Genomic DNA, 12,242 nt, shown 5'->3' on the forward strand with positions numbered 1-12,242 from the left:
TCTTTTGCTGAAGTCTGTACCTGATGGCCTCTCTCTTTTTAATCAAAGATATCTTTGATTGAGAGCATTCTCTTTAAGATTTTAAACTTAATTGTAAGAATATGGTTCAATAATTATTGATATATCACTATCTGCTATTTGGGGTAATAATTAAACTTGTGATTCCTACATTTCCCATCTTCTGTTCTAAAATCATCTTTAACGTTCATCTCCCAATGGCTTTAGAACTCTTGTATCCCAATTGTGATTCTGTAATATGTAGAGTTGACCTAGACTGGCTGCTCTTTTTACTTTGGCACCATTTATACTACCTCATGAAGCAAAATAATATTGGCGAACATGTGATGGTGCCACTTTCATTAGTGGAGGAAATATTTTGATATGCAAATTTAAACTTTTTATTCATTTGTTTATTTCATGTTCCTTATCCACCTTTGTTCTTAAATGCCCTCATAATTTGTTGGATCCCTTAACAAATTTACTATAAACTACAAAGGGAAATCAGAAGGGACTCAATGATGTTGAACTATTTATTTTCTTGCATGGGAAAAATGATACTGATAACTCATATGGACCTCTTCAGCTGTTAGGGTAGTTAAAAGGAGTATATATTGGTAAGGCACAGTTAGAACTTGAATATAAAAGGATAATATATTAAAAAAGATAGTTAACGAGTGAGAGAGGAATGAACTAACTGGGAGAAAGGGTAAGGGAGAGGTACATTAGGGTAAGTTAGTTCACATAAAAAAGACAAGAAAAAGTTTTCAGAGGAGTAGCAGAGTAGGAGGTAAGTGGGAGTGAGTGAACCTGACTCTCATCAGAATTGGCTCAGAGAAGGAATAGCATACATAATTATTGTGCTTAGAAATCTGACTTAGACCCCAGGAGTGGAAAGGGATGGGAGAAACAGGGCTAGAGTAGTTAGAAGCATAATACTTTTGAGGAAGGATAGCATTTAAAGAGAAAGAGAATATACAGTGGTTGGGGGAGAAATAGGACAGAGGGAGATACAGTTAGAAATAGAAGCTTTGGGGAAAAAATATTGAAATATTTCTCTGTTAAAGGATTCATTCGTCAAACATAGAGAAATGAGAAAAAATTATAAAAAGTAAGAACCATTCCTTAATTGATCAATGATCAAAAGATGTGAAAATTTTTCAGATGAAATTATCACTACTCTCTATGACCATATTCATTCATTCATTCATTTATTTATGCATCCATGCATTCATTCATTCACTCATTCATTCATTCAATAATTTGTTTGTTTGTTTTTTGTTTATTTGTTTATTCATTCATTCATTCATTCATTTGTTTGTTTGTTTGGTTATTTATTTTTGTTTTTTTCTAGGCAAAGGGGTTAAGTGGCTTGCCCAAGGACACACAACTAGGTAATTTTAAGTGTCTGAGGCCGGATTTGAACTCAGGTACTCCTGACTCCAGGGCCGGTGCTCCATCCACTGTACCAGCTAGCCACCCCTCTGTGACCATATTTAAATAAAAAGTTGTAACTCACTGTAGATTAGAGAAATGCTAATTAGAACAATTCTGAGTTACTACCTTATACCTATTTGATGGAATAATAGAACAGAAAGGGAAAATGACAAATATTGGAGGGGATGTAGGGAAAATGAGACATTAATGCACCATTGGTGGAATTGTGAAATGATTCAACCATTCTGTGGAGCAATTTGGAATTATGACCAAAAGAAAACCATGCATACCCTTTGACCTAGCAATGTCATTATTAGCTCTGCATCAAAGAAGAGATGAAAAACCAGAAAGGAAAAAGGCCTACCTATGTGTGTGTGTGTGTGTGTGTGTGTGTGTGTGTGTGTGTGTGTTTGTATTTCTATCTATAGCTATAGATATAGAAATGAAAGGATATTTATAGAAACTCCTTTTGGGTGGCAAGGAATTGGAAATTGAGGGTATGCCCATCAGTTGGGGAATGGTTGGACAATTGTGTCATGTAATTATGAGGAAATGATATTCTACTATAAGAAATGATTGTTCTCAGCAAAATCTGGAAAGACGTATAAAAGCAGATGCAGCTAGGTGGTGCAGTGGATAAAGCACCGGCCCTGGAGTCAGTAGTACCTGGGTTCAAATCCGGTCTCAGACACTTAATAATTACCTAGCTGTGTGACCTTGGGTAAGCCACTTAACCCTATCTGCCACTGCAGATGCAATGAGAAATGTTCTTTAAACAAAGTAAAAAACAATATTATAGGATGATCAGCTGTGAATGACAGTTTTCTCAACAGAAATGTGACCCAAGACAACTCTGAAGTCCCCATAGTAAAGAATGCTATTGAGAGAGAGAGAGAGAGAGAGAGAGAGAGAGAGAGAGAGAGAGAGAAAGAGAGAGAGGATGGTATCTGAATATAGACTGAAACATACTTTCTTGAATTTTATTTTTATTAGGGTTTCCTTTTTGGGGGGTTTCTATATTTTCTTTGATAACATGAATATTAAGTAAATGTTTATAAGATTAAACATTTTAACCCTTATCAAATTACTTGCTTTCTTACTACAACGAGGGAAGGAGTGGAAAGAAGAGAGAATTTAGAATTCAAAATTCTAAAAAATATTAAAACTTATTTTTACATGTAACCAGGGAAAAAATAAAATAAAATTTAAAAAAGAGAACTTACTAATGTACTATACACTGACTTAAGCATGGGAAGACAAAGGCAAAAAAATCTTGCTTCAACAAACTCATATTTGAATGGAAGAAACAATATGTAAGTGACATACAAGACACACATAGTGTAAGAAAGTTGTGAACAACCCATTAATACATTTTTGTTGATTGACAGTGTGTACTGGATTATTTTAGGAATCAATGTTAGTTATTGATGAACAATTTCTATAAAAATCAATTTTTATAATAAATCAATTTCTTATTTTCAGCATGAAAAATTTATCTACTTGAGATATTAATTGCCTCATTGACTATCATATATTTTAATTTTTATTCTTTTATATATTTAGCATTCCTTTTGACCTTTGCTCTAACAGGTTGTACTGTATAAAAACTATATATATAGAAATTATTCCTACTTTGGTAACTATTTATTTGCTGTTCAGCAAAATATAATGAACTTGAATTTTTGTGATATAATTTAATATTTTTAACATCACTTTTCTCCTTGAAGTATATACATATATATATATATATATATATATATACATATATAGAGAGACATATATATATATGTATATATATATAATATGTGAATTCTCTACATACTCATCTTTTCTGTTTTTGTTCTTAATCTTGAATCATGATTGGATGAATTCTTCTATTATTTTTGAATTGAGGTCTATATTAAAAGATGATTTAACTTAAAGGGTCTTATTTTCTTATTCACAGAATTTCTCTACCTTCTTATCTGCTCTTAGGCTTAAGTATCTTCATGATGGTCTTTTAGCAAATACTTATGATTGATGTATTGATTGAGTATTCCATGAAAGAGCCTTGATAAAACCAACTCTGATAGCCTTGACAGAATTATTTTTAATGAGTAAATTAGAATGACATAGAGTTTTCTTCTAAATTTGAAATTTATTGATTCTATGAACAATTTCTTTTTCATCTGCAAGGAAATCTTGTACATCATTCTATTTAGTTGCACATTTCTTTTTCCTTCTAGTTTCATTTGCCAAGATTGAATAGAGTCTCTTCTTGTAGTAGTTTACTCATTCACTATTCACCAGTTAAAGATCTCACACCTGGGATATGAGATTTGATTTTGATAGATTATATAATAATTGTGATTTCTACTTCCTTTTCCTATACCTTGCATCCAACACTGCAGCGACATAATAATGAAGACTGTTTTCTATCTTTGTTTCATAGGTAGCCATGGTCAAAAATTTCTTCACAATGTGACCAGCCTATTGATCATGAGTATTACCATACTTAGGTTTGTTCTCAGAAAGGAAAGTCTGTTCTACCTAGTGATAGACTTAAAGCATAGGTCTAACCATATTACTCAATTGCTCAAAAAATTCAATCTTCCTCTTGCTTCTAGAAGAAAGTAGAAACTTTTCAGATTGACATTTAATATTCCTCTAGGATTATTGCACATTGTTGTTCATAAATAGACACTAACTTCTCACTAAGCAGTGGCGAAACCAAGAAAGTCTAAAGACAATCCTACTTTCAATGAGTTCACCATCTCATGGGAGAAACAACATATAACTATGTATAAAATAACCTACATACAGTATTTTGGACATAATTAAAAGAGAAAAGGCATTAGAATTATTGGGAATCAGGAAAATACTTTTTCAGAAGGTGGAATTTTAGCTGTGATTTGAACGCAGCCAGGGGATTCTTTGAAGGAAGGAGAAAGAGTTAAACCTCACATATATAGATTCTTTGTTTTTTTTTTTTTAGTTTTTTTAAGGCAAATGGGATTAAGTGGCTTGCCCAAGGCCACACAGCTAGGTAATTATTAAGTGTCTGAGACCAGATTTGAACCCAGGTACTCCTGACTCCAGGGCCGGTGCTTTATCCACTACACCACCTAGCCGCCCCTAGATTCTTGTTAATAAGTACTACTTGTTGGTCTCTGTATATGACATTACTTCTCCCTTCTCCATGACTTTGCATAGGCTGTTCCATATCATTGGAGTACACTATTTCCTCAACATATTCTCACTAAATATTAAACTATCTTCAAGACTCATCTCCAGGGTTACCTTCTACAGGATATTTTTCTTGATCCTTTCTTGCTGTTTTCCCTCTCCTAAATGTTACATTTATTTGTCTATGTTCCCAATATACATTGTACACCCATCAGAGATCTTTTTCTTAGGCATATGTTTGATTGCTGTTCATTCACTAAAAAGTGACATCCATTCACTAAAATGTCACATCCAACCAACTTTTCATGACTCCATTTGTGTTTTTCTTGACAAAGATACTAGAATGATTTGCCATTTCCCTCTCCATCTTTTGTTTATAGATGAAAAAACTGAGGCAAACAGTTTCACATAACTAGTAAATGTCTGAAGCAAGATTTGAACTCAGTAGTATGAATTTTCCTGACTCCACACCTAGCACTCTATCCACTGCTCCATTATCTCATCAAATATCTTTGTCTCTTGGGTTTAAATATCCTGTAAAAACAGTTTGTAATTATGCCAAGAATGTGTCTAAAAATATCCAAGTCTATAGATTGTGAAATTCCATTGCTAGGCACCTACCAAAATAGTTCAAAGTCATAAAGGTCTTTATATATACATCTAATAGTAGTATTTTTCCTTTTTTTATTATATTTTATTTCTTGGTAATTCTCCTTATTTATAAGTATATTTTATTTTTTATTTATGAAATAAAACAATAATTTCCATAACATATGGTCACAAAAATGTACTTGCACATGAACTAGCAAATCTATTATATATAACTTGCTATTCTTTAAAAAAATAATAATTTTATTATGTAAATTCCTTTTTTCCATTTTGTGGCACAATTATATAAAATTATTCTATACATCTATTTATCAGTTCTTTCTCTGGATGCAGAGAGTATCTCTCTTCATATGTCCTTTACTTTTAATTTCTGCATTTATAATTGTCGAAATGACATGGTTGCTCAGTTGTTCTTGAAACAATATTATCGATACTGAACAGAGTAGCAATTTTTTCATAATAGCAAAGAAGAGGGAAAAGAAATTACTCTCTTTTGTTTTGGAGAATAGATAAATTCATTTTAGTCTTTGGGGTATGTAATGGTTATTAGGGCAATGTGAGAATTAATGAATATGAAGAATACAGAGAAATACTGGAAGACTTAGAGGAAAGCATAATAGATAGAAATATTAGGGGGCAGCTAGGTGGCACAGTGAATAGAGCATTAGCCCTAGAGTCAGGAGGACCTGAGTTCAAATCCAGCCTCAGGAAGTTACTAATTGCCTACCTGTGTAACCTTGGGCAAGTCACTTAATCCCATTGTCTTGAAAAAAGCTAAAAAGAAATTAAAAAGAAATATTATCGAAACATTGCCAGTGAAAATGGCAATGTAAGTGAAAAAAGCAATAACAAAAGTCACCTGAACTTATGTGTAATGATTATATATGTATATATAAAATCTTACTTCTTTGCAGAGGTGGTGGTCTAGGAGTGACAAAGATCAGCAAAACTAGTCAATGAATCATCAAATCCTTCTTTTATTATTCTATGTTATGAGGGATGATTTCTTGACTTCCATGTTATTGATCTCTTCTATTTCTCCTACTGTCTTACCCTCATTCATATCCTTTTCTGTTTCATCTTCTTCTTGACTTCTAACTGTAAATATCTCCTAAGGCTCTATCCTAGGTCCTTTTGTCTTTTTTCCTACTTACTCTCATTGATATTTTTTTTTTACTTCCATGAGTATGATTTATATATATATATATATATATATATATATATATATATATATATATATATATATATCTGAAATCCATACACTCAGTTGTAACCACCCTTGAACTTCAGTTTAGTGCCATCAACTGGTTGGCACCTGGATGTCTTTTTTGCATCTCATATTCAACATTGCCAAAATGAAACTTAATATCATTTCCTCCAAATTTGTCTTTCCTTGTGATTTCCTGATTTTTGAATCCTCCCATTCAAACTAGCTTAAAATCTTATTCAACCTTAAATTCCTTCTCATTCATTTCTATCATTCAAACCATTGTCAAATCCTATTGATGATGTCTTTCTTATATTCCGTACTTTTATCTACACACACACACACACACACACACACACACACACACACACACACACACAGCCAAACACAGAGCCAACTATCCAATATTAGTTAATGGCATCTTAATTGCCTTTCCTGCTCCTGCTTTCATCTCTCCCTAAGCCAACATTTCATATATCTGAAGATGGATCTGCTTTTAACAACCACAACCATAATAACTATAACAATAGCTCTATAGTTGTATTCTGTTATCTGTAGTGTAAAATATAAACTCCTGAAATTTCCACAATCTGGTTCTAAGTTTAACTTTCTAGCCTTGTTTAACATTAGTAAAGTCTTTCTTATACTCTCTATTCCATCCAGACTAGCACTTAATTGCTCTCTGAATTTTTTGGTTAACTCTGATGTCTACAATTGTGAAAAATTTATATAATTTTTCCCATAGCGATAATATATAACCTGACCTGATAAACATTTAATAATTCAATAATTCTTGTTTTCTTTCATTGCTCATCTCATTCACTATCTTCTTTCCATCCTCCTTTTCTCCCTTCCTCTACATTCTTGCCTCCCTCTTTCCTCTCTCTCTTTATCCTTTTCTTTCTTTTTCCTTCCCTCCTTCCCCTCCATTTTTACCCACTGATCTTTTTTCCTCCCTTCTCATTCCCTTTTTTGTACATTTATTCTTCCTACTATGACACATATACACACATACACAAATTTATACAAACATTTATATATATATATATATATATATACATATATAGAGAGTATTGCTATACATACATATATGTGTGTATATGTATGTGTGTAAAGGTGGATAGATAGATAGATAGATAGATTTATAGATAGTTATTGCTACAGAACTGGTATATTTGCATTATTTAACTTACTTATACGTTGATAAATTAAAACAAAATATCTGCCCTGTCAAATTGTAAAGCACATATTTCATTTATAGCATTGCTGTGAAAACAGAGGAAACATAAAGGATGAGTTTATAAAAAATAAAAAAAAAGATTTTTTTTGTCAGGACTAGGATGTCCTTTCAAAATGCTTTTAAATAATTTTATTTCAATAATAGGTACTTTATTATCTTTAAACATCTTAAAGAGAAACTAGAGAATGTAATGGTAAACATTATTTTCCTTGCAATTTTCTTTCTTTTTTGAATTTTTTTTATCCATATGCACAGGTATATTTTTAAGTTACAAAATTTCCTTCCACCTTCCCTTCATACCCCACTCCCCTCAACAGTGAACAGTCAGATTAGCATTGTACATATTTTGGATAAACATGTTTACATAGTAGTCATTTTCAGTATGAGAAATTAGGATTAAGGGTAAGAGAAACATAAGAGATGCTTTTTATAAAGGGTTCATCAGATTGTAAAGAGTTGGTTTTTCTTTTTTTGGTTGTTGTTGTTTTGTTTTCTTTGGTTTTTCTTCCTCTGGATGGGGATAACATTGTCTATAGTTGGTCTAATACAGTTATATTAGCTCTTAGGCAATTTTTTTTCTTTATTGTATCCAATGACAATGTTTATGTAAAAGAAAAGAAAAAAAATCATTGATTACCTGCTTTATCTTGTGTAAAGATGATCACAAATTAATCAATAGGTGTACAGAAAGCTATTTGTCTTTGTTTACTGACAATTTGAAAAACCCTCAGAATTTTTCAATGATGTGTTGATATATTGGAGAGGTTGCAATTTCAAACAATAAGTTGAGAACCTGATTGGGTAGCCAGCAAAAATTGTTCATTTTTCATTGTATTGGCTACTTTTATAGCTTTTTAGAAGGCATATATTTTCCCACCAGTCTTTTGACCCATTTGAAGGATATGCTACAGAATTATATTTCTTCTTTGCATTTCTTTTATATTACTACAACAATCTTGTTGTGAGAATAATCATTACCCCCCCAAAAAAGATGATAAACAAAAAAGAATAGTGAGAGAGGAAAAAAAAGTGTACTACAGTTTGTGTTCAAATTCCAATGGCTCTGTCTCGAGGATGAATCATCTTCCCCATCATAGACACCAGAGAAGTTGCTTCAATATTTTCCTCCTAGATTTCCCAATATTTTCCCTACACTCTATTCCTCCCCACTCTCATCTATTCCATTCTCTCTCTCCTTTCATCCCGTCCCTGTTCAGAAGTGTATTGTATCTGAGCACCCTCTCCCACAATCTTCCCCCTCTCCTAACATCTATTCCCCTTTCCCTCTTCCCCCATTCCCCCGTATTCCATCCCTTTCCTCTCATTTTTCTCTAGGGTAAGACAGACTTCTGTACTATTTTAAGTGTGCATGTTATTTTCTCTCTGAACCATTTTTGATGAGAATGAAGGCTCACTCATTCCCCCTCACCTTCCCCCATTCCACTCCATTGTAAAAGCATTGTAAAAGTCTCTTATGTTAAATATCTTAGCCCCTTCTTCCTTTCATTTCTCTTCTTCCCAGTACTTTCCTTTATCACCCATTGACTCCATCTTTTTAATATATTATACCATTATATTCAGCTCCTTCCTGCGCCTTGTCTATGTACTCTCCTTCTAATTGCTCTTAAAAAATGAGAAAGTTTATATGAGCTATCAGTTTCTTCTTCCCATGCAGGAATATAAGAAGCTCAACATGATTAAGTTTCTCATAATTAGTCCTTCACACCTTCTATGGTTTCCCTGAGTCCTGTACTTGGAGATCAAACTTTCTGTTCATCTCTAATTGTTTCAATAGGAATGTTTGAAAACACCCTGTTTCATTGAAAGTCCATCTTTTCCCCTGAAAAAGGGTGCTCAGTTTTGCTGGGTAGTTGATTCTTGGTTGTAAACCAAGTTCTTTTATCTTCTAGAATATCATATTCCAAGTCCAACAAGCCCATAATGTAGATACTGCCAGATGCTATGTAATTCTGACTATAGTGTCAGAGTAGTTGAATTGCTTGTTTCTGGCAGCTTTTATTATTTTCTTTTTGCCTTGAGAGTTTTAGAATTTGGCTATAATATTCCTGGGATATATTTTTTGGTGGGAACTCTTTCAGGAGGTAATCAGTGAATTCCCTCAATTTCTATTTTACCCTCTGCTTCTAGGATCTCAGGGCAATTTTGCTGTATTATTTCTTGAAAAATGAAGTCTAAGCTCTTTTCCTGGTCATGAGTTTCAGGTAGCCCAATAATTTTTAAATTATCTCCCTTGGATCTGTTTTCAAAGTTAGTTGTTTTTGCAATGAGATATTTCACATTTTCTTCTAATTTTTTTTGGTATAGTTTTATTTCTTCCTGAGTTCTTGCAAAGTCATTGGCTTCCTTTAGTTCCATTCTGCATTTGAAGGAGTTATTTTGTTTAGAAAGCTTTTTTATCTCTTTTTACAGCTGGCCAATTCTACTTTTTAAGGCATTCTTCTCTTCATTTGCCTTTTGTGTTGCTTTTTGTCCATTTATCATAAATTGGATTTTAATATGTTATTTTCTTAAGTATTTTTTGTATTTCTTTCACCAAGTTGCTGACTTGGTTTTCATGATTTATCTGCCTTGCTTTCATTTCTTCTACAAATTTTTCCTTTACCTCCCTTAATTGCTTTTCAAAGTCTTTTTTTTTTTCGAGTTCATCCATAGCCTGAGCCCATTTTCTATTTATCTTGGAGGTTTTGGACACAGAAGCTTTGACTTTGTTGAAATCTGGGTACATATATTTGTTCTCCAAGGGACCAAAGTAATTTTCTATGGTCAGATTCTTCTTTTTTCTGCTGTTTGCATATTTCCTCAGCCTATGACTTATTTACTGCACTTCCAAGGCTTTGCAGGGGGGTGGATGGGACAACCAACAGGGGCCTTAATTCCTCCAAGATCTTATGAGAGGCTGTGAATGCTCTCTTGCCTGTATTCAGGCCCTCCCTCTGCCTTGGAGCTGTGAGGAGGGTTCCTATTACACTATGGTGGTGTTGTGTGAGCCCATACTGCAATGGGAAGAAATGGTTAAGGTGAGATTGGACCAGAGAAGAGTTAAGTTGAGCTGAGACTATCAGGGGAAAATAGCTGTCATCTGGTAACTTTATATTGTAATCACATATATTTACCAACTGGTTGCTAGAATCAATTGGGGTTTTTTTCTGTTTTGTTTTGTTTCGTTTGCTTGGGGGCTTTTTTTGTTTGTTTGTTTTTGCTACAGAATAACTCTAAGAAATTTCCTCATTATTTCAAATTTCTATGCTCTAAGATAAAGTTCTGATTCCAAGAATCACAATTGAGTAAACTCCACTAAGATTAGCATTAGAGACAATTAAATCATTTTTGGTAATCTGAGAAGAACACAGATAATTTAATAAATGGTCAAAGAATTCCTACTTATTTTTTGAGGATGGCTAGAACAAAGTAGCATCTTGTTACTTTCATGTTGTTTCTAAAAATGCTAGCTCATCTCCTATATGTGCTTCAGAGAACTAAAGTTTATGGAGGTTGTTCAGTTGTAACTTTTAGCACTGTTGTTCTTGATCTATCTCTGGCCACTTCTCTTCATTTTCTAAATGCCTTCCATTCTCCTTTATTGCCCATTTTACACACACACACACACACACACACACACATATTAGATAGCTTAATGGATAAGTATATAGATTATGTGTCTTCAGTTGTAGGAGGATAAATTCACTGTATTGAAAGAAATTTCAGGTAATGCTTTCAATTTAGTTTCCTAAAATGTTTAGTGACATGTTAAATGAAGTTCTGTAGACAAGCAATTGTCTATTGGCTATTAGGCTGGATGTTAAAATCCAATTACGTATTCATCTATGTTTAGCTATTGAACCACAGAAACACCCAAATAACCAATTTGTAGTAATCGAATGTAAGGGATGGTTATCCTATTAGCATTTAATTTAAAATATAGAACAACACACACACACACATACACACACACACACACACACACACACACACACACACACAAACACACACACAAACAATCCTAGCACCAAAGATAAAGCAGAGCTAGATATTTACTTGAGTTGCTAATGGAACCTGAAGTCATTAACCTAATTCATGCAGTTTATTCTAGAGACTAACTGCTGCAGTTCTCTGAAAAGGATGCATTAATTCAGTAAATTAAATTCTTTCTCTTTTAGCATCTACCTGATCATCCCCACAAGGAACAGAGATCTTCTAGAACATGAATGCTTGTTATTTTTAGTGTCAGGGACAGTCTGCTAAAGTCAGAAATTTATCAATCTGGTGAAATTTATGTGTCCCTTCTTGAAATAATGTTTGTTCATAGTTGAAAAACTGTTAAATTTCAGGTGGATTATAATGAAAAAAAACGATGTATTTTTCCCATTGAAGTGCACAGATCCCTTGAAATACATTAAAAACCCCAAGTGAATCAGGGAGTCACTCAGCTCAGCATTAGACCTGATGCTGATTAGAACATTCTTAGTTGCATGTGTGTATGACTGTAAATCAACCACATCATAGTCTTCTAATAGTGATCTACCACAACATGCTCTTTATCACTGAAACCAAGATCAAAGACTCGGA

The sequence above is a fragment of the Macrotis lagotis genome, chromosome X (assembly GCF_037893015.1).
Source record: "Macrotis lagotis isolate mMagLag1 chromosome X, bilby.v1.9.chrom.fasta, whole genome shotgun sequence".
In the NCBI taxonomy this organism is placed as follows: domain Eukaryota; kingdom Metazoa; phylum Chordata; class Mammalia; order Peramelemorphia; family Peramelidae; genus Macrotis; species Macrotis lagotis.